The sequence below is a fragment of the Mobula birostris genome, chromosome 31, assembly GCF_030028105.1.
Source record: "Mobula birostris isolate sMobBir1 chromosome 31, sMobBir1.hap1, whole genome shotgun sequence".
NCBI lineage: Eukaryota > Metazoa > Chordata > Chondrichthyes > Myliobatiformes > Myliobatidae > Mobula > Mobula birostris.
The window spans coordinates 6,151,720-6,173,780 of NC_092400.1; the positions used below are offsets into that span (position 1 = coordinate 6,151,720).

The window sequence follows — 22,061 nt, forward strand, 5'->3', positions numbered from 1 at the left end:
CAGTAGCTTCCGATTTTTCTAGAAACTTCTTAGTTTTCAGTAACAGGTGTCACAACACTCGAATTTGACTATTTTATAGGTTAATTGTTATCAAATAGATTTCTTGATTATCTTGAGTCTGAGTACAAGAAGACCACAACTACTCTTTCCTTTGTCCTTTTCTGTTCAATCTTTATTCATGTAACACTTAATAAACTAGCTAACAATAGTTCTATGCCTCATTCTTCACTTCTGAAGAAGCTATGGATCACAAAAGAATGGGGGGGGGGGTGGGAATCTGATTGAAATATCAAATATTGAAAGGCCTACATGGGTTGGAGGTGGAGAAGATGTTTGCTATAGTGGTGAGTCTAGGACCAGAGGACACAATCTCAGAATAGAAGGATGTCCCTTCAGAACAGAGATGAGGAAGAATTTCTTCAGGTAGAGGGTGAAGAATCTGTGGAATTCATTGCCACAGGTGACAGTGGAGACCAAGTCATTGGGTATATTTAAAGCAGAGTTCGACAGGTTCTTGATTTAGTCAGGGCATCAAAGGTTATGGGGAGAAGTCAGTAAAATGGGGTTGAGAGGGATAATAAGTCATCCATGATGGAATGGTAGAGCAGACCCAAAGGGCCAAATCCTTTGTCTTAAAAGCATCAGAATCCAACAGCTGAGATATCTTGAGGATAATTCCAAGATAATTGACAAACAATCACAAGTAATATGAGGGACAAACATATGCGTCCAGTTGCTACTCTCTGGGATACTGTCTTCTGCCCAAAGCGGTGATGGAAAAGTATGATTTTTTTTCAGGCTAATTAAGCAATAGTTTAATTGTAAAAGTGCGCAGGGTTTTAGGTATAGATTGGGACCAGGAAGTAATTTTAAGTAGCATCAGAAATTTAAAAAAAAAACAGGAGAAACTCAGCATTGTAGGTAGCATAATTAGAGAAAGAAACAGAGTTCTTGTGTCAGTCTGATGACCTTCTTACACAACTGGAGACAGTGAGGAAATTGACTATTGCAATGGCAATGAAGGGGAGAGTTGGAGAGAACAGAATAATTGCCCTTGATGGAGTACATATGAATGGATGACACAGTTTGGACAAGGCTTACTAATAGAAACGAATCTACCTCCAAGAGTAGAGAGACGGAGGATATGGGAGTGAAGGTGAAAAAATAATCAGCATCCAGTTGCAACTGGATAGCTAGGAATGGAACAAGCAATTGCACTATGATATACCTTAACAATATAAACAACTAGACAAAAGTCATTTTATCATGGCTACTTATAGAGGATACAAAATCAGCTGCAGATGCTATTCTCTGGAGTAAAAGAATAAACTGAAGTAAGAACTCACTGGGTCAGACAGCATCTGGTAGATGCAGAGAAATTGTTGCTGTTTTGGGTTGAGACCCTGCAATGTTCAGTCTTGATGTACAGCATCAACCTGAAAATTCAACCATTTCTCTGCCTTCTCAGATGCTGCCTGACTTGATGGGCAGTCTGTTTTTTTTGGTCCAGTTACAGAGGAAGAGGTTGTGACATCTCAATTTCAGGTAGTGTTGGAAATCTTAGAAGTTCAGATTCAGAGATGAAGTTGCCATAAAGTGATAAATTGAAAGGACAGCAATATGGTCCTCATTAGTTCCAGTGTACCATATAAATGGGCTTTCCCTTGTGTTCCAGTGGTCCTAAAAAAAAGCCTTTTACAACAGTTATGATCGTTGATTGAATGAAATTAACTGTGTAGCTGTTTCCTAACTCATTTCCAGACCCCTATGATTACCCCACCTGTCACATGATGCAAAGCCCAGACAAATCCTCCATCGGAAAAAGACACTGAATCATCCCGGGTCACCCCAGGACAATTGGAGAGAACTAAGAAATTGCTGATGGGGGGGCAGATAAAAATCTAGGCAAAAGAATTGTCCAATCAAGACTAAATGGAAGCAATGGAATTAAGTACTTGTGTTTGAGGGGTCAAATGGAAACTGACATCAGCATGCCTGACTCAACATAAACAAAGTGGCCATTTTATTAGGGACACCTGCTCTTTAATGTAAATATCTAATCAGCCAATCATGTGGCAGAAACTCAGTGCATAAAAGCATGCTGACATGGTCAAGAGGTTCAGTTGTTGTTCGGACCGAACATCAGAATAAGGAACAAATGTGATCTAAGTGACTTTGACTGTGGAATGATTGTTGTTGCCAGGTGGGTGGTTTGAGTATCTCAGAAACTGCTGATCTGGGATTTTCACACAAAACAGCCTTTAGAGATTACAGTAAAACAAGTAAAAAGCATCCAGTGAATGAAAGTTCTGTGGGCGAAAATGCCTTGTTAATGAGAGAGCTTAGAGGGGAATGGCCAGAATAGTTCAAGCTGACTGGAAAGGTGACTGTAACTTACCTAATTAGGCGTTGCAACAGTGGTGTGCAGAAGAGCATCTCCGAACACACAGCACATCAAACCTTGAAGAGATCGGGCTACTGCAGCAGAAGAGTACACCGGGTTCCACTTCTGTACCTAATAAAGTGGCACTGAGTGTATAGTAGATTATTTTCAACACTTATCTTGCTTCATGTATGGTTGGCTGAAGAAACCACCATTCAATAGGGAACTTAACCAAAGTACATTGATTTCAATCTACATAATTGATCAGTCTTGGGAATATTTAAATTGCATTTGTTCTTGTATTATGATCTGACTAAAAGGTTTATTTAATTCTCACCGGGGATGATTTTAACTCTTGGCAGTAGTGGAAAACAGACAAAATCAGATAGGTTGCTTCTAAAACATTAAATGGACTGGAAGGTCAGGCCAGATATCTGACAGGCACATAATTAGAATATTGCCCATTTTACAGCAGGAGAGTGAGTTGACAACTTCTATCAATCCTTAAATGAATAACTGATGCTTCACATGGAACTTATATTTGTTTATTATGTTTGTCGTACTTTCATCTCTGGGAAGTTGCATGTTCAACTTTATCTTCAGAACGTGAAATATACTGTGGCACTGTCGTCATTTGAATAAGATGTTCAACTAGTCGTGTTTGCCACTCTTGTCTAAGTCGTGATCATAAATGATACAAAGGAAAACAGGCCATGCTTTGGGTTTCACGCCCTTTCTTTCTTCACCCTGACAAGTCACTACTCATCTCATCACTTTCTGAGCATGAGAAATCATGATGAAACGTAACTAAACAAATCTGACTCCCTTCTTCCTCCCATATGTATATTTTCTTAGTCTTGTATGTTCTCAATAACTTTGATTTTCGCTGTCTCAGCCGGGTATTAATAGGTCGGAAGTCACCTCAAAATGCAGCTGACAGCCTTACACCGTGTTAAATAGTGCACCTTATCCATGAGGATTTCAGAAACTTCGGTATTGTTCAAGTGGCGAGTCTGGTGTGGTTAATGCCTCAGAGCTCCACTTTAACCCTGACTGCTTGTCCGCTTGACCACTTATGACTGTGACAGCTCCAATGTCATATTTAAGTTGGCTGACAACACCAGTGCCATTGGCTGAATCAAAGGAGATGACAAATCAGCATATAGGGGGGAGACTGAAAATCTGGCTGAGTGGTGCCACAACAGTAACCTGCCATTCAATGTCAGTAAAATCAAAGAGATGATTATTGACCACAGGAGGAGGAAAGCAGGGGTCCATGAACCTCATTTGGGCATCAGAGGTGGAGAGGGTCAGCAACTTTAAATTCCCTGATGTTGCAATGTCAGAGTATCTGTCCCGGGCTCACCTAAGTACAATTATGAAGAAAGCACAGCAGCACCTCTACTTAGAAGTTTGCAAAGGTTTGGCATGACATCTAAAGCTTTGGCAAATTTCTATAGATGTGTGGTGGAGAGTATGTTGACTGATTGTATTACAGCTTGGTATGGAAACACCAATGCCCTTGAATGGAAAATTCTACAAAAACTAGTGGAGCAACATACATAAAAATTGCCGGTGAACGCAGCAGACCAGGCAGCATCTCTAGGAAGAGGTGCAGTTGACATTTCGGGCCGAGACCCTTCGTCCTAACTCAGTCTCGGCCCGAAACCTCGACTGTACCTCTTCCTACAGATGACACCTGGCCTGCTGCATTCACCAGCAATTTTTATGTGTGTTGCTTGAAATTCCAGCGTCTGCAGATTTCCTCGTGTTTGCATCTTTAAAAAAACTAGTGGATACAGCCCAGTCCATCATGGGTAAAGCTCTGCCTGTCATAGAGCACATCTACATGGAGCGCTGCTGCAGGAAAGCAGCATCCATCAACAGGGACTCCCTCCCTCCAGGCCATGCTCTCTTCTCACTGCCACCATCAGGAAGGAGGTACAGGAGTCTCAGGACCCACATCACCAGGTTCAGGAACAGTTATTACCCTTCAACCATCAGGCTCTTGAACCAAAGGGGGCAACTTCACTCGCCCCATCACTGAACTGTTCCCATAACCTATGGACTCACCTTCAAGGACTCTTCATCTCACATTTTTGATCTTTATTGCTTTTTTATATTTTATTTTTTTATCTTGTATTTGCTCAGTTTGTTGTCCATCCTTTTTTCACGTTGGTCGTTTGTCCATCCTTCTAAGTGCAGTCTTTCATTGATTCTGTTGTGTTTCTTGTCATCACTGTGCATGCCCACAAGAAAATGCATATTAGGGTTGTACAGGGTGCTATATATGTACTTTGGTAATAAGTTTACTTTGATGTTGTCTTGTCTGTGTGCAGTCGGCACATTATCCTGTGATTATGTGGGTTTCGTCTGCAAGCCATGACTCACTTCCACCTGCTAAAGACTTAAAACATAGAACATAACAGCACAGCACAGGACCTGGTGGACTCGTAACTTAATGGGCCAGTGGAATTTGCCACCAATGCGCCGATGGTTTACAGGATTGATGAGATTAAATTACAAGGAAAATTTGTGGGTGGTAGGGGGGAATTGCTCTGGGGACTGGCATAGATTTGATGGCCCAAATGGCCACCTTCTGCCTTGTAAGGAAGTATGGAACTAGAATGAAGTTCTATGCGTGATTGATTAATTATTATTAGTGATATCTCAGGAGGAAAATATTAATCAAGACAGAAGGCAAAGGTATCATTTGAGAGACAGACTGATAATATGTGTTTAAAGGAAACAAGAATTAAAAGTGCTGAAAGGTATGCTACTGTTGTGCAAAGCTTAAGATAGACTGCACTTGGTTCAGTAATGGATATTGCACCTCAGCAAGGATGAAATAAGCGCAGAGGTAGTGCAGAAGAAAATGATAGTTTGACTATGAAGATTGAGTAGAGTAGCTTCATATTCCTACACCCCTGAAGACCACAGGATGATTTGACTGAAGCGTTTAGGATGATTAAAGACATTGATTGTCTCAATCGAAAGAAACTTTTTCCCTGATGGAAAATTACAGGACTTAATCTTAAAATTAGAGTCCAGCCCTCTGAGAGGGATGTCTGGAAACACTTCACCACACACAAGGCATCTGGCAGTCAGGAACTGAAGTCGGGAACTCTCTGCACCAAGAAGTTAAAGATTTTGGTCCATATGTGTGACCGCCTTACTTGTTAATAAAGAGGGATGCTAAATATTTGTCAATAAAAGGCAGTGGAATGTAGAGGGCACTTGTTTCAAGGAAGATAGATAAGGGATAACAAAATCTATAGTCTCCGTTTACAGCAATGACTCAGGCCCTTCGGCCTACTGAATCTGTGTTGACCATCAAGCACCCATTTCCGCTAATCCTGCATTCTTCTCGACTCCAATCCCAATTCTACTGATGGACTGTGGGCAACTTACACTGACCAATTAAGCTATTGCATAAGTAGGTAACACCAAATTTCTACCTCAATAAACATTTCTCTACAACACTAGTGGGCAGAGACCCAGTTGTCCACCATGCTGGGACTAGAGGGTTTGTGTTGTGGGGAGAGACTGCTTGGGCTGAGGTGTTTTTTTTTCCGGAATGGAGATGGCTCAGGGATGACCCAGAGTCTGAGCCTGGAGGTTAGGGTCCCGTCATCAGCTAGTCCAGGGGTTGATCCCTGATGGCCGAAGCCTGGAGATTGGAGGCCCGGAGACTTGTCCTGGAGCTGGAGGACTGTCCGTGTGTGTGGGCGGGTGGGAGGGAGGGAGGAAAAGAGCTTGCTTTTTGCTGTTATTGTTTTGTTGCTTGTTGTGTTCTGTTTTGTGTTGTTCCGCTGAGCATTGTGGGTATGTTATGTTGGTGCCAGAAAGTGTGGCAACACTTGCGGGCTGCCCCGGTACATCCCTGAGTGTGTTGGTTGTTAACACAAACGACACATTACACTGCATGTTTCTTGTGATAAGTGACTCTGAATCTGAGTCTGACTCTGTGGAAGTGATGGGATTGTGAAGATTATAAGTGGGCTGATTGGTTATGGTGTTTCCTAGGGTAGGGGAATCTAAGACTTGAGGGCACGTTTAAGAGCGGGAAAAGGCTTAAAAAGGACCCAAGAGTAAAAAGTTCCACAAAGATGGTGGAGGATAGATGGGATGAGCTGCTGGAAGAAGCAGAAGAGGTGGGTACAATTATATTTAAAATTAATTTGGTTAAGTTCATGGATAGGAAAGATTTAGAGGGATATGGGCAAAATCCAGATGAATGGGTCTATCTCAGGTAGGCAACTTGCTTGGGGCAAGGGGTCTGTTTCCATGCTGTGTAACTCGACTGACCCACACATCTTTAGGATGTGACAGGAAACTGGAGCGACAGGAAGAAGCCGTCACTGTCACAGAGAGAAAGTGAAAGGTACACACAGGGAAGGTCAGAGCTTGGGATAGAACTGGTGTCACCGGAACTGAGAGGCAGCAGCTCTCCTGCCTGAACCGATTATACTGCCATAACAGGTCAGTAATGCCATCAAAGTGCAGTTGGCAGCCTTATAGCTGATTAGTCCAGCCACACGGGACAGATGCAGAAGAAGAATCTATCAGTTTTAAATGAAGAAACTTCAAACCAAGTTGGATGACTTGGAGTTGAGATGAAGACTTCCCATTGTCCATTTGAACATGGGCCATCTTCAATGATAGGAATACCAACTCTTCATTCTATTTCTAAACACTGCGACTGAACTAATGAGTTACTTTTCCTAAAATAATCCATTCTGCCTTTCTTCTGAAAGAATTTATGGAATGCAAATGTAAATAGGGCCTCACTATGATTGCTTTGAAGGCCCAGCAGTGTGATCCACTTTTGAGATTAGGCATTGTTGGAACATAAGGGGTTAAAATCTGGTGCTCTCGGGATCTGAATCTAAGTTTCAGACAGCTAATGAAAAGAATCTGACATCTGTCTTTAAATTCTGCTTTAGGCCATTTGGCTGTAGACAAAGCTGATGTTTAAATATTAATTCCAGCCATGAATTCACTATTTGGCTGCATCAGAATGGTAGTTCAAAGTGCTCTGCTTCTCGTGACCACTCTGCAGATGCTTGATATACCAACCTTCTGGGTTCTTATAGTAGCCATGGTGCTTGCTGTACTCAGACTGTGGGTGTATGATTACCCCCCGTTCAGGTCAAGGCTAGGTATACCCAGTCTACTGGGTCCTAGCTGTGGCCACCCTCTGGGCATAGGGTGTACCCCTGTGTCTGCTCAACGCACCCACTGTTTGGAAACTTAATGTGGCCACACTGTAGCCATTTGATGTATCCAGTCTATGCATGTGTAATGATAATACTCTCCGAGGATCATCACCTTGTTAAGGTGGAAAGGCTTGTGAATTCCTGAGATCCCAAGAGCAATGGCGTCTGGTACTCAGATCCTAGTAGGGTCAGCCATGGTGGTGAGGTAAAATAGGAGGTTCCAGATAAAGAGCAATCCCACCAGGATGCAAAGGTGGAGCTGTGGAAGACGATGACACGTCACACTGACACTGAAGGCGGAGGAAGGATGCGGCAGTGAAGGGTCGCCAGCTGTCCTGTATTTCACACCACTGGACTCTGACCCTCATCTGTCAAGAGCCACGTGGATGTCTGCCTGCGCATCAGCCACCCCACGTTAAACAAAGTCATGCACAGGCGTTTTCCGTAAAGGGAATCCACCCTAACATCCCGGATAAAGTCCCATGGTGATCAGCAAGTGGCAAACGGGGGCAGGTTTGTGAGGTCTGGGTGCCCCTAATCCAGGACATGTGGATCCTGGATCAGCCTCTACAACCACCTGAAGACCCGCCAACAGACAATCCCGTTGGAGAACAACGTACTAGACTTGAGTGACCGAGATGATAATATAAACATTATTATCTCTATGGAAATGCTCCAGTTGTGGATTCTAGTGTTCAATGAGGCTCCATGACATCACTTCCAAGCCCCAAAGCTAGTCTTTCAGCAACATTTTACAATCTCCAATATTATTTTGATGAATGAACAAAAAAAAATGGTCAAAGGAAATCAAGTATGCACATAGTTTCAGTGACACACCATCCAAGGTAACTTCAGGCTTTTCACAGTAGTGACCAGGAAATTAATTAGTAGTTTTATTGGGCTACATTCAAGTTGACAAGTACAGTTCTACTTGTGAATAGTATCTTGTGGGCAGAGCTTAATTTTTCTGAGTTATATTGGATCAAATTTTGGCAGTGTGTTTTATAATGTCAACCATGCTTTAAGAATGTGGCTTTGAAAATGCAGCTGATGAGTGTTGCTTATGGACTAACTGTATCTTTACACATGAGAATAATCTTCTGAGAAGCTTCTATAAGTGGATAAAGAGGAAAAGATTAACGAATGATGGATCCCTTACAGTTTGACACAGTGGAATTATACTGGGGGATAAGGAAACAGCAGAGAAATAAAGCAAGTAGTTTGTGCCTGATACAGAGTAAGACCCTGGAAAAAGCAGGGAACAGCTCTGGTGGTGGAAAGTAGGCCTGAAAGAAATTAGCAATGGTAACAGAACAGTGCTGGAGAAGTCAATGGAAGTGAAGGCAAATCAATTCTGATCTGATCTGATGAATTTTATCAGTAAGACATGCTTATGGAAATCATCGAGGCATCGCTTTTAAATTACTACAGATTTCAGTGTAGTTCATGCAGATATAGTTGTAATCTTTAAGAATGGAGGGGAGAGAAAGCTGGAAAATCAGATATTAGCCTGACCACAGTAGTAGTAAAAAAAGCTAGAATCTATTATTAATTGGATTCAAGCACTTAGAACATAAGACCATAAGGCATAGGAGCAGGATATGGCCAATCGGCCCATCAAGTATATTCCACCATTCAATCATGGCTGATTTATTACACTGGACAACAAAGAGTTTGCTGAATATTTTGAGTGTATCTTAAGAATTTTGGGCTGCTGATCATGAAAATCATCATGAAATTTCCCTATCATTCACCACTTTTTTTGAAGTTGCCTATATTTATTATTTCAATTCATAATTCAAGTCAATTAAAATGTTGCCCATATTGTATGCTGAAAAGTTTTCTATCTTCTCCAGGCGTGCCTAGGCATGCTCAGGCAAGGCAGATACTGCATGGCAGGACAAGTTTTAGAAAAGCAGAACATCGAGTCTAGAGGAGGCAGATGAAGATACCATGTTGCATGAGCCAGGGGTGGAAAATGACATGGAGACTGATGCAGATTTTGAACCCTTTATGCTGAGTGAACCTCATCTGATATCTCAATCTGAGTATTTATTGGACTACAAATCAAACAGGTCATCAATGATAGGCAATTCGATGAACTTCTACTGGGACCGGAGAAAATCACATGGAAGGCATTTAAGGATGTTGAAATTCTTCTTGGCAACTACAGAGCACCAAACTACATACAGTGGTTGACAACATACTTCAAGCATACAAAGCCATGAAGCGCAACATGTCACTACAGATTCATTTTCTGCAGTCCATTTAGACTTCTTTCCTGAAAATCTTGGCACTGTCAGTGATGAGCATGGTGAAAGGTTTCACCAGGACATTGTGGTCATGGAGAAGTGGTATCAGAGCAACTGGAATCCATCAATGCTGGCTCATTATTGTTGGACAATTAAGCAAAAAGCCTTAGACACTGAATACAAATGAAAACCTTCAACAGAGCATTTTTTAGCTTAGTTAAACTATTGCAAAGTGTCAGCATAATGATGCAATTAAATGCATTGTATTCAATAAAAGTTAATTTCTTGTTTCTCCAAATTCCTATGTAATACAAGTAGTCTGAAATTATATTTGTGTTCAGCTTCAAGCAGTCTATCATAAAAAAAATTCTGAGGAAGCAATACTTTAAAAAAAAAATTATTGTCCAGTGGTTATCACTCCCAACCCCATAACCTTTGATTAAACTTAGATAAAGTAAAACTGACTGTGCAGAGTCAGCATGGATTTATAAAAGAAAATCAAGTCTGATGTATTCATTGAGTTTTTGAGGTTGTAGCATGCAGAATAGATAAAGGGAAATTAGAATCAGAATCAGAATCAGTTTTATTATCACCAGCATGTGGCGTGAAATTCATTAACTTAGCAGCAGCAGTTCAATGTAATATATAATCTAGCACAGAGAGAGAAAATAATAATAATAAATAAAATAAAACATAATAATAAATAAACAAGTAAATCAATAACGTAAACAACAAGAATTCTGCAGATGCTGGAAATTCAAGCAACACACATCAAAGTTGCTGGTGAACGCAGCAGGCCAGGCAGCATCTGTAGGAAGAGGTGCAGTCGACGTTTCATGCCGAGACCCTTCGTCAGGACTAACTGAAGGAAGAGTGAGTAAGGGATTTGAACGTTGGAAGGGGAGGGGGAGATCCAAAATGATAGGAGAAGACAAGGAGGGGGAGGGATGGAGCCAGGAGCTGGACAGGTGATAGGCAAAAGGGGATACGAGAGGATCATGGGACAGGAGGTCCGGGAAGAAAGACAAGGGGGGGGGAGACCCAGAGGATGGGCAAGAGGTATATTCAGAGGGACAGAGGGAGAAAAAGGAGAGTGAGAGAAAGAATGTGTGCATAAAAATGAGTAACAGATGGGGTACGAGGGGGAGGTGGGGCCTTAGTGGAAGTTAGAGAAGTTGATGTTCATGCCATCAGGTTGGAGGCTACCCAGACGGAATATAAGGTGTTGTTCCTCCACCCTGAGTGTGGCTTCATCTTTACAGTAGAGGAGGCCGTGGATGGACATGTCAGAATGGGAATGGGATGTGGAATTAAAATGTGTGGCCACTGGGAGATCCTGCTTTCTCTGGCGGACAGAGCGTAGGTGTTGTCTCCCAGTCTGCGTCGGGTCTCGCCGATATATAAAAGGCCACATCGGGAGCACCGGACGCAGTATATCACCCCAGTCGACTCACGGGTGAAGTGTTGTCTTTCTCTCACTCTCCTTTTTCTCCCTCTGTCCCTCTGAATATACCTCTTGCCCATCCTCTGGGTCCCCCCCCCTTGTCTTTCTTCCCAGACCTCCTGTCCCATGATCCTCTAGTACCCCCTTTTGCCTATCACCTGTCCAGCTCTTGGCTCTATCCCTCCCTCTCCTGTCTTCTCCTATCATTTTGGATCTCCCCCTCCCCCTCCAACTTTCAAATCCCTTACTCACTCTTCCTTCAGTTAGTCCTGACAAAGGGTCTCGGCCTGAAACGTCGACTGCACCTCTTCCTAGAGATGCTGCCTGGCCTGTTGCGCTCACCAGCAACTTTGATGTGTGTTGCTTAAATCAATAACGTATATTGAATAGATTTTAAAATGTGCAAAAACAAAAATACTGTATATTAAAAAAAAAAGTGAGGTAGTGTCCAAAGATTCAATGTCCATCTAGAAATCAGATGGCAGACGGGGAGAAGCTGTTCCTGAATCGCTGAGTGTGTGCCTTCAGGCTTCTGTACCTCCTACCTGATGGTATTGTGAGAAAAGGGCATGCCCTGGGTGCTGGGAGTCCTTAATAATGGATGCTGCCTTTATGAGACACCGCTCCCTAAAGATGTCCTGGGTACTTTGTAAATTAGTACCCAAGATGGAGCTGACTAGATTTACAACCTTCAGCAGCTTCTTTCAGTCCTGTGCAGTAGCCCCTCCATACCAGACAGTGATGCAGCCTATCAGAGTGCTTTCCACGATACAACTATAGAAGTTTTTGAGTGTATTTGTTGACATGCCAAGTCTTTTCAAACTCCTAATAAAGTGTAGCCTCTGTCTTGCCTTCTTTATAATTACATTGATATGTTGGGAACAGGTTAGATCCTCAGAGATCCAGGAACTTGAAGCTGCTCACTCTCTCCACTTCTGATCCCTCTATGAGGATTGGTATGTGTTCCTTCATCTTACCCTTCCTGAAGTACACAATCAGTTCTTTCGTCTTACTGATGTTGAGTGCCAGGTTGTTGCTGTGGCACCGCTCCACTAGTTGGCATGTCTCACTCCTGTACGCCCTCTCGTCACCACCTGAGATTCTACCAACAATGGTTGTATTGTCAGCAAATTTATAGATGGTATTTGAGCTATGCCTAGCCACACAGTGAGATGGATCCAGTCTGTGCAATACTAACATGAAATATGTTGCAATGACAACATAAAGGTCAGTGCAGTCACATGGTTATCATTTAAAAACCTGAATTGCCTTAAATGTTATATCCGTTATGAGAACTATATACAGTGTGAGAGAGAGCAGAAGTATCTTACTGGAATTGTTTGGATCCTGATGGGACGGCATCTGGCATTCTGTGCCCAGGCCTGCTCTCCCTACCTAAAGACTTGCTATAAAAGGAATGCTGTGAAGAATCCTCTGTTTGATTTTTGGGATAGGAGGATAATGAGGCAGAAGTGGGGGTTGACCAGTAGAGATAGGTTAAACTAAATGATCTTAAATTATGCAGAGATTAGAAAGATGGAACGTAATCTAGTGCAATTCAGGGTAGATGCTGGGATGAGATTTCTCTTGGCCCTACACAGTCACAGTCTCCAAATACGTAAAGGGTTGGCCATTCAGGACTGAGATTTGTCAAAATATCTCCACCCAGAAGACGATGAACCTTAGGAAATCTCTACCCAAGAAGACGGTGGAGGCTAAATCACTGAGCATATTCAAGGCAACAAAAGAACTGTAGGTGTAGGTTTTTAGTGCAGGCAAATGGTGCTGAGGTACCATAAGCAATCAGCTATGATCATGTTAAATGGTGGAGTGGGTATGAAGGCTCAAATGCTTTACTCCTGCCCCCATTTCTTATGCTCTGATGACATACAGGTATAGCTGATACACAGATCAATGATGAAAACTGATTAAATCTTGGAGCAAACCTGATTTAGTAGAGGCTCAGAGGGAAATGAATGACTTTACACATGTACAGGTATTGGTTATCGTTATGACTGATGTAGCTGCAGTTTGTTATTGAACTCAAAGCTGCTGCATTTGCGTAAAGGTATTAATCGATAACCAAAAGAAATAACTGAAGAAACATTCTTGATCTTAAAAAAAGTTAAAACCAGAAAGCTGATGTCCCAGACAGAGCATAGGGACAGCTTTCCTGTTCTGCCATGATGATTTCAGAAGGAAATTTGCTTGGTAACATCCCCATCTCTGACCCCTGACCATAGAGAACAGTGTATTATAAGAAGCACTAGTCATTTGCATAGGGTTAACAGCCCTGAATAGAAGGGAAGGGATATAATCTATCATTTATTTTACTTCATTTTAATTTATACTTAAGACCTAGGTATTTTAATTATACCTCTTATTTCCTTATTTTTAAAATTTCAAGTCTATTTGATTAACAGAAACACATAACGGCCTTTGATAGTGGAAAACTGTCAAGGCCATCAAGTCCTAATATCTGAGGCTTGAGGCCAAGTCTGTATTTGTAGCCTTGAGGGAAATACTCTTGTGCAGGTAGGGTCAGCCCTCTTGGCCCTCAGTATCCAGATCACTCGCATGCAAGCAGGTGAGCCTAGTTGGTGATGGGTACAGCCATTTGTTTCCCTGTGTAACTGAGACTTTCTTTGAGATCCAGTCCTAAGCACCCTTGTGAACACAACAAATGACTCCCCTAAGATATTAGAACTATCCAGTTTAAGTCATCCAGCAGCAGACAAGACCAAGTTGGTGTTTCTCAATGTGCTGCAGCCTGTGTTGCTGTAATGGTGCAATCACTTGAATCGGGTAAGATGATCTCCTAAGGGTTGTCCATTGGTCGACCTTCAGATGGTTGGAGATGCTGATCCGGGATCCACATGCGCTGTGGACATGGGTAAGTGGTGTGGCTGTGGTTAGTGGTTTTCAGTTTCTCCTCTTGCAGCTGCCGCTTGTTCTCTGTGGCATGCTGGAGGTCGTTCTCATGTAGCGCAGCTCCCTCCTGAACGTATTTCCTCCAGGTGTACCTATTGAGTGCAATGTCTTCCTAGTTTTTAGATGTAACGATGACTTTCTTCAGGTTGATTGTGATGTTAACTTTGAAGCGTTTCCTTTGCTCACCAGGGGCTCTCTGATCTCCCTTCAACTGAGAGTATAAGATCTCTTTGGGGAGTCAGGAGTTAGGCATCCTGATGAAATGACCTATCTTTTGGAGTTGGTATAGTTTTACGATGATGGAGATGCTGTACATGTTGGCCTCCTCTACTATGTCGCTGTTAGTGTGTCCGTTCTTCCAGCTGATCCTCAAAATCTTTTATAAGGATATTTGGTGATATTTCCATAGATGCTGCCTGGCCTGCTGAGTTCCTCCAGCATCTTGTGGGTGTTGATCGGAATTCCAGCACTTGCAGATTTTCTCTTGTTTTTGAAGGTATTGTTCCAGGGGCTTTGGGCACCTTCTGTAGGTGGGCCACGATTCAGCTCCTTACAGTAATGTAGGAAGGACAACTACTCTTTCAAACAAAAGTTAGGCAGATTTTTAGCAAGGCTAAGGAGCTGATTATTGATGTCGGGAGGCGGAAACCAGCAGTCCATGAGTCAGTTCTCATTGGGAGATCAGAGGCGGAGAGAGTCGGCAACTTTAAATTACTAGGGGTTATCATTTCAGAGGACTTTTCCAGGGCCCAGCATGAAAGTGCAATTGTAAAGAGAGCACAGCAGCACCTCTACTACCTTAGAAGTTTATGAAGATTCAGCATGGCATCTAAAACTTCAATAAACTCTGTAGATGTGTGGTGAAGAGTATATTGACTGGCTGCATCACAACCTGCTATGGAAACACTGATGCATCTGAACACAGAATCCTACTAAAAGTAGTGGATACCGTCCAGTCTATCACAGGTAAAGCCCTCCCCTCCATTGAGCACATCTAGACAGAGAACTGTCGCAGGAAACCAGTATCCATCAATTCAGGCCAGGCTCTCTTCTCACTGCTGCCATCAGGAAGAAGGTACAGGAGCCTCAGGACTCTCCCCATTAGGTCCAGGAACAGTTACTACACCTCAACCATCAGGTTCTTGAACCAGTGGGGATCACCACCCTCAACTTCACCTGCCCGGTTACTGAACCGTTCCCATAACCTATGGACTCACTTTCAAGGACTCTTCATCTCATGTTCTCAATATTTATTTATTTATCTATCTATCTATCTGTTTGTTTGTTTGTTTATTTATTAGTATTTGCACAGTTTGTTGTCTTTTGCACATTGGTTGTTTGTCCATCTTCTTGGGTGCAATCTTCCATTGATTCTGTTCTGGTTCTTGGATTTACTGAGTATGCCTGCAAGAAAACAAATCTTGGGGTTGTATATGGTGACAATATATGTATTTTGATAATAAATTTACTTTGAACTTTGACTAAAAGGGGTGAATTTGCTGTTGTTCATTTTCTTTAACAGTGGACCTTCTCCCCAAATGGATATATTATCACTGCCTCCTAAAACATCTTAGCCTGCTCTCTTTGACAAAAAAAATGTTTTTGTCAGTTAAAGAATTTTTGAGGCTCTTTAAAAGCCAAGACATTGGCTCCTATTGAATATCACATTGTTCAAGAGATATAAGTCCTTATCAATGTACATCAGTCATGCACAATACCCAGATCGTGAAATGTTAAACGAAAAAAACCTTTTATTGTTTGTAGCTAGAGATCCTTATAACTTCTGTCCACATTGAGGATTAATTGATTGGTAGAATGTAAACAATATTCAGAGCACTGTTTCCCAAGTGTCTTTAGAGACAGGACTGCAATAATCTTCATCTAAAGTGAAACCAGCAGAGATCTGGTCATGACTTTGCAGAGTATTAATTGCACAGTTTTGGCAGTCTATCATATTTCAGATCAGGCTGCAGGAGCTCCCAATGTATGCAGTGGGGTGCAGTTGGGATCTATGCCGCTGCCTGTTCTAACGGCCCTAAGTAACCAGTCCTCCCACGATGTGTTCAACGTTTGCAAAGGGTGGCTCGGATGTGACAGGGGATAGAGCCCCTCAACAAATGTAAGAAATATTTCAGTACGATAGCGATCTCCACCCAGTGCTCCTGGTAGAATGTGGGTCAGCCTGTCTTACAAAACAAAAAGGCACAGTAGCCCTTTTGTTTGGCTTCCTCAGTGTCAATGGAACCCCTTAGGGGACAGCAGTAGTATCTACGAACTGTGTGGAAAAATAATCCCAGAATAGATTGTGCTTACTTAAGGATGAAATAAGTAAGGGGCAAACAAAGCAGCAGTTAAAACTACCAGCAGCAGCTTCAGAAATATTCTGTGGTTGGCCAAAAGGGACGCAGATTCCAGATCACTGGTGCCAACTGGTCTCGCACCTGTAATCCAAAGTGAAGCTGAGAATCTGTTTTTCATGTTGTGGTGGGTGAGTGGAAGAGACTGAGAAACCACAGGCCTGCTGCTGTGTGGTTAACTGCGATGGGGGGTAGTATGTGATCAGTTTTGGTTGCTTTTGTCTGTATGATCGGAATCAGAAACAGCTTTATTATCACTGACTTCCATAGTGTGAAATTTGTTGTTCAGTAGCAGCCAAACAGTATACTATACAATATAGCTACCATACAGGCATCCACAGTTTCAAATTGTTCCATTCAAGACTGAAGTTTTAATCACTGTGAAGGCTTTCTTACTCTTGTGGAATAATGTCTTCCCTGACAAGGGGGATGACTTTGTTTGGCAGGTGAGACTTGTGGCTGTCAAACAATCTCAGGTTCTGGGGGCTTTTCAATAGTGGTTGTAGGAGTTCACACTAGGACTGCCGGAAGTAGTTCTGACAGATCTGGACATCTTTCTTCTGGATGTGTTGGAATCCCAAACAGTGCATCACAAGCTTAATTGGAATATGTGGGTCACAATGTGCGAGTTCAGTGTCACATAGAAGTTGAATGTGGCTTGTTGGTTGTTGTGTTTCACTGTTACAATGTCATTCCCATAGGAGTTATCTTTTCTCCAGTATATAAGTTCTTAGTTGTCTATCTGCAGGCTTCAGTTCAGTATCTTTCAAATGCCATTAAAACTCATTTTGTGGAATGACTGAAACAGGCAAAACAGTGTCCAATTCTGTTTTAATTAATTTGCCATTCACTTCTGATGTAAGCCATATTGTTTGTCAATTGTTAGTTTTCACAGAGTAAACCTCAAAGCTACTCAATCCTGTTTCACTCTTATCTCCCTGTTTATCCTGACCTATCTCCAGTCGTCTTGACTCTCGTCTTGCCACTGGATCTAGATAAACTTGGACGAGAGAGTGAGGTTAACGACCTGTGTAACTCTCCCTCATTTTAATCAAATTCACGCACAAGTCACGACATCCAAAGCGGAGAGAGTGAGCAGCAGGCACCTCAACTACAGAACCTTCACACGCTTTCCCCACATGTGGGAAGTACTTCCTAGCCTGGATTGGACTCATCAGTCACCTCCAGACACATAAATAACAAACACACCAACCCAGGAATATCAGCGGTCCTTATTGCTTGCAATGTTGGCGCACACACACACTTTCATCACTATCAGATTTTTCATCAACAGTGTGCAGATTAGTGCTCCATTTGAAACTGCAACTTGATTTTTTTATCTTTTTCTTTTCCCTGTGCAGTCCACTTATTTTCGTCTGCTGACATATTCATTCTATGTGTCCTACTTTGTTGCATTTTCTGCAAAATTCACTTTTAAACCTGGATTGGCCTGGTGTATGTGAGCCACTGCCACAATGGTAACACAACTTGTTTAGCCAGGCTGGTTTCTGTTTAGACACTGCAGCTTTGTTCACGCTCACTTTCATTTCTGACTGCTACTCAATTGCATCTCTGTCTGCTGTTTCTATTGATATGGCTATTTCAACTGTTCTTTAAAATTTAAGTTGTACTTCAGTTAGGTGCTGTTTTTAAATGGTTCTTGTAAAACTCCATGAACTAAGCAATCTCTTAGTGCATCACTAAGCCTATTACTGAACTGACAATTTTCAGACAATCTCTTCAATTCAGCTATGTATGCTGAAAAAGCCTCTCCCTCATTTTGATTACACTTATGAAACCTAATGTGTTCTGCAATCAACAATGGTTTTGGTTCTAATTGTTCCTGTATTTACTTTCACAATACCAGCAAAGGTAACTTCAGCTGGTTTGGTTTGATCAGTCAAATTTCAAAGCAAACCGTATGCCTTTAAATCTAATACACTCAGCAAAATTGGCACTGGCTTCTCATTGGTGGTTTAAATTGTTTCAAAATAATGCTCAATTTGATCATATACCTAGTCCAGTTATCTTTTGTGCAATCGATCGCATCTATCTTTCTGATGTAGCCAGCCGTTTCTGTTCTTTTTAAAAAATTTATGATTATTATTACCCATAACTCTGTTTATGAATGTGTGAATTTGTCTATTATCTACTTTCTTTTAACTTGATCTTCTCTGTCTCCATTTCTGATGACACAAGTGCTGCATTGATTTTTTAAAACTCAAATGTCTCATTGTGCTTCAACATGTAGTTAGTCATCTCAGGTTCATTTAAAACTTACTCGTCACCACTGTTATGTTTTGTAAACATAAAACTAATTAAAAGCAAAAGACAGGAACCAAGGAGAATGGGTCTTGTTTTGTTTTTACTGTAAGTATGGTGGTGGTGTGATGACATATGTCATTTATGTACTTTCACATATGCACTAACCCATAAAGAATTATTTAAACAAAAATGAATGCTTAGTCAAACAATATATTTACAATATTACTCAAATATTACTGAAATATTAAATACACAACAGGAAACCTTTCTTTCTGAGAAGCCTGTTCAGGACAAGCTAGACTGTTTCTACAAAACAACTACATGGGGAGAGTTGAGGAATCTAAATGCAATATCCTTTAGGTTGCTCAGAACAAATTAAGGGTGATTTTTTTTTTGAACATGATAAACAGCAAAGTGCAGGCTGCTTCACTCCCACTGAAAGTCAAGAGCTGTGATTGGCTGTTACCTATTTCAGATTTCAATGAAACTGACTACAGTGGAATGAAATTCAGAGACACTGAACCTACCCTACTACTTAGCACAAATTTATCTATCGACTGAGAACGCATATCTTGACAAAATATCTTGGTCCATGGTGGGACTAAATGTAGAGCAAGTGACTGTTCTGTAAAGCTGTGCTTTATCCACCATGGTCATTTACAGCTCTGAGTTGCTAAGCAAATTAATTCACCTCCCCATTCTCACCATCGAGGACATCTTCAAAAGGAGGTGCATCAAAAAGGTGGCATCCATAATTAAAGGTCCTCCTCCTCTGGGACATGCCCTCCTCTCATTGCTAACATTGAGGAGAAGGTAAAGGAGCCTGAAGACCCACACTCAATGATTTAGAAACAGCTTCTTCCACTCTAGCATCAGATTTCTGAATGGTCCATGAACCCATGAATATTACCTCATTATTCCTCTTTTATGCTACTTAAATTATTTATTGTAATTTATGGTGATTCTTTTGTCTGACACTGTACTGCTACCACAAAACCACTAACTTCATGACATATAGTCATAGTCACAGTCATAGTCATAGTCATACTTTATTGATCCCGGGGGAAATTGGTTTTCATTACAGTTGCACCATAAATAATTAAATAGTAATAAAACCATTAATATGTAAATTATGCCAGGAAATAAGTCCAGGACCAGCGTATTGGCTCAGGGTGTCTGACTCTCCAAGGGAGGAGTTGTAAAGTTTGATGGCCACAGGCAGGAATGACTTTCTATGATGCTCTGTGCTGCATCTCGGTGGAATGAGTCTCTAGCTGAATGTACTCCTGTGCCCAACCAGTACATTATGTAGTGGATGGGAGACATTGACCAAGATGGCATGCAACTTAGACAGCATCCTCTTTTCAGACACCACCGTGAGAGAGTCCAGTTCCATCCCCACAACATCACTGGCCTTACGGATGAGTTTGTTGATTCTGTTGATGTCTGCTACCCTCAGCCTGCTGCCCCAGCACACAACAGCAAACATGATCGTTATAATAAGCATTCTGATTGTCCTCCAGGTTGAGGCAAAATACAAACTAGAGGAACAGCACCTTATATCCCATTTGCAAAATAATGGCAGGAACATTGAATTCTCCAACTTCAGGTAACCTGGTCCTGCTCAATTCCATTTCTCTCTCCTCCTGATCTACCCAGTTCCTCTTGCACACACCCCAGACATAAGTTCTTTTCCTTCCTCTACCCATTCCATCTGCTCATCATGCACAAAGTACAGCTACTGGGCTGCCTCCTGCACAATTCCCATCCGCACCGCCATCTCCTTTATTTTGTTCCGCATTCCACCTTCCTTCCCTGTCAGATTCCATCACCTCGAGCTCTTTGTTGCCTCCCCATCGCCTCCCAGCCTCCGGCACCGTTTCCATTCTTCCCTCCTCTACCTCCCTATTACTCCTCCTCACCTGGAACCACCTATCACTTGCCAGCTTTTGCTCCACTTAAAGCATCAACTGTCCATTTCCCTCTATGGATGCTGCCTAACTTGCCTAACCTCCAGCACTATTAGACACGAGGAGCTGGATTGCAGAATTGAAATGCTGTTTTCACTTGAACAGATGAACAGTTTGTGCTAGTAATTTGATAATAATTTTGCCTATCACTTGTGACACAAGTAGCTAATTATTCCTGAAATATCTTAAATCATGTAATTTTAACATCACCATGAAAATGATGTGTTTCACATTTCTCTTTGATAGAATGTTGCATTTGGAGTATTGTGTTCAGTGCTGGCCACACGTTATAGGGAAGATGGGGAAGTTTTTGAGAAGGTGCAGAGGAGGTTTACCAGGACACTGTCTCAATTAGAGAACATGTCTTCTGCTTTGGAGTGAAGGTGGAGGAGAGGCAATTTGATAGAGGCTGCCTGGAGTAGAGAGCTTAGATTGAGGGTAGCTTGAGCGAGCTTTGCTTTTCTCTTTGGAGGGAAGGGGGACGAGAGGTGATTTGATAGATGTGCATAAGATTACAAGAGGCATAGATAGAGTAGACAGCCTGTGCCTTTTTTCCTAGAGTGCAATAGCTAATAGCAGAGGGCATCATTTTAAGATGAGCGGGTGTAATTTTAGGAGATGTCAGAGGTAGTTTTTCTATACTAAAAGTGGTCTGTACCTGGAATAGACTGGTGGTGTGGGGTGTTTGAGGTTGATACAATAGAGCCGTTTAAGAGACTTTTAGATAGGCACATGCATGAAAGAAAAATGGTCAGAGGCTGTGTAGGAGGGAAGGGTTAGATTGATCATGGAGTAGGTTAAAAAGTTAGGAAAACATGATGGGCCGAAGGGCCTGTACTGTGCTGTGTTCAACGTTCTATTTTGTGTGCTCTGCCTAGAAAGTCAAATCTTCCATATTTTCTTATGACATGGAAAGAGACCATTTGGTCCATCATGTCTCTGCCTCTCTAAGAGCAATCCCATTCATACCATCCCCAACCTACTTCCTTACAGCCTGTTCTCTCTTCCATTCCCTGGTCCTCTCAACCACCCAGCTGGACTTGGAGAATGCAAGGAACCGGCTGATGTTGGACTGCTGAACTGTGAAGTTTGGAGCAATTTACAGTGGGTCAACTAATCACCCAATTAGAGTAACTTTGGGATGTGGAAAGAAATTGGAGCACCTGGTCATGGGAAGAATGTGCATACCATACACAGACAGCACGAGTGGTCAGGATCAAGCTGAGTGAGTGAGTGAGGC

At 42.0% G+C, this 22,061-nt stretch overlaps 1 protein-coding gene across 3 annotated transcripts in view; it reads left to right on the top strand.

Moving 5' to 3' along the window:
• Positions 1 to 22,061, top strand: part of kremen1 (kringle containing transmembrane protein 1) — a 225,732-nt gene that overhangs the window by 77,911 nt on the left and 125,760 nt on the right. The gene's annotated exons all lie outside the window — the stretch shown is intronic.